Source organism: Rhinolophus ferrumequinum, chromosome 24, assembly GCF_004115265.2.
Source record: "Rhinolophus ferrumequinum isolate MPI-CBG mRhiFer1 chromosome 24, mRhiFer1_v1.p, whole genome shotgun sequence".
Lineage (NCBI taxonomy): Eukaryota > Metazoa > Chordata > Mammalia > Chiroptera > Rhinolophidae > Rhinolophus > Rhinolophus ferrumequinum.
The window spans coordinates 17983391-17985563 of NC_046307.1; the positions used below are offsets into that span (position 1 = coordinate 17983391).

The window sequence follows — 2173 nt, forward strand, 5'->3', positions numbered from 1 at the left end:
TAGGACTGAGGATAAGTGATGATCTGCTACAACTGTGTTGTTGCTCTGTGTGATGCCAAATCCAAATATTAGGGGCATATTGAGAATATTTAATAAAAGGAACTATATAGCTGAATAAGTTTCAGGTAGTTAAAAGGGGGCTTTGAGATTAGACAGGCTGGGTGTGACCTATTGCTAATTACTTAACTTACTGGAGGATCTTTTATTCTCCCTACAACGCAAACAGTTGAGGATTCTTTTGGGAATTAAAAGAGATAATGTCTTCCAGTTAGAGTTAGTTTTATTGGTTAATTTTATTAATTTATTTCGGCACAGACACAGACATGGAAACTGGTGTCAGTGAAATTTTGAAACTGGGAACTTTGCGATTCCTCACTCTTCTGGGTGTTCGTTTTAATAGTCTTTCATTTTTCCATTCCAGTTAGACTCCACCCTGGGTACTTGAATGACCTCTCTGCAGTGGTGAGTTAAGAAAGGCTGGTTTTTGCATTCAGTGCATTTCTCTAGGACCTGACCCCATGAAAGTTTCCCTGCTAGCAAGGAGAACTCCATGTTTTGAGAAATAAACTGAAATCGACTATCCTGTATTCTCAACCAACAGCACCTTCTGACATAACCCTGCTGCCAACTTCTTAATATATCGTTTTGTCGAGTTGTTCTGAGGATACCTCTTTTGCTCCTGCAATTAAATTCAACATGAATTAAATTCAACAAACATTTATGGAGCACCTTCCTGATGCCAGACCCTGTGCTACCTGGGATACCAAAATGTGAAAAAAAACAACTCCTGGTCCATGAATTTCTAGCAAATAACTCAAAAGGTAAGGAAAAAAGTGTCTGCATACCAAGTGGTTTTCAGAGCATACTTGAAATTCCCAGCTTTGAATTCTCCAGTTCTCTTGTAAAACGGGTCAGTTTTGTTCCTTGCGCTGAATCCTTCCGTGTGTTATCTGGCCTTTGCCCTTCTCTCGTCCACTCTTTTCCCATCTGCAGGTGCCATTGGTAAGATTCATTTCAACCTACGAGTATGGCATATTTGGATTTAGTTGTGAAAAATGCCTTCCACAAACAATCGCTACACCAAAGTGACTGCGTTGAATCATTATAAAATGATGTGAGATGTTTTGAATGAGCCAGCCTGTACATTCACTTTCCTCCGTTCATCAACCTTTGAAAGACACAGCTACTGTCTAAGGTAGGAGAGCACGTTTTTAAATGAGCTAATTATCCATCTCCAAGGACAAATGTTCTCAAGAGTTCCTGTATCCTTCACTTTCTCTACTCCCCTCCCAGCAGGGAGAAGCTGACTTGCAGAAAAAGGGTCAGTCCCATCACCGGCATGAATGAGTAATGTGGTACCCCTCCATCCACTCATTCACAAAAACCCATGGGGTATGGGCAGAGGGTGGAGGAAGAGGGACAGAGGAGGTGATGGAGCCGAGCATAAATATAATCACATTGCCCATTACTTATTGAACATGTGCTACGTGCCAACCACTTTCAGAACATTATCTCTAATCCTTACATCAATCCTGCAAAGTGGATGTTTTTACTTCTAATAATATACACAGGAGGAGACCATCCTCAGAGAGATAAAGTGATTAGCTCCTGATCATACAGACTCTTTCAAACTCTGCTCTGCCTGACACCAAAACCTGTTCCTTTTCATTCTAACCAGGATTTTCAAACTCTATCTTCTGCAAGTTGATTCGGGGTGGGAGTGGGGGTGGGGTTCCATAAATTCTACTTCTACATATATAAAACTATTTAGAGAAGAAGTACACTCCAAAGATCACTGACACATTATTGCATTTCTCATAGGTAGCTTTTTACACTTGATCTTAGCCAAAAGGCCGAGAAGTGATGACAGGTAGCTTTTTAAATACACGTTTTTGAACTTAACACCTAAGCTTATTCTGACTTGATATTGCTGGTATCTGTTGCATATTTGGTATTGATGACAAAGATGTGATTTGAAAAATGGGTTTCCTAGGTAGGAGATAAAAGATTGACAATTTCTGGTCTAAAATTACCCTACTCCTTTACCAAGAGGTATACTTCATAATACATAGCAAACGTAATAAGTACCATATCAACATGTATAAGACAGCATATGTAACAATCATCATACAGTGAATAATACAAAATAGTTAAGCAGGCTGCTAGGAGAAAA

General features: G+C 39.5%; 1 pseudogene; it reads right to left on the minus strand.

The window, feature by feature from the left end:
- Nucleotides 1–1699: 1699 nt before the first annotated feature.
- LOC117017135 (uncharacterized) lies at nucleotides 1700–1865 on the minus strand (annotated as a pseudogene).
- Between the last annotated feature and the right edge of the window lie 308 nt (nucleotides 1866–2173).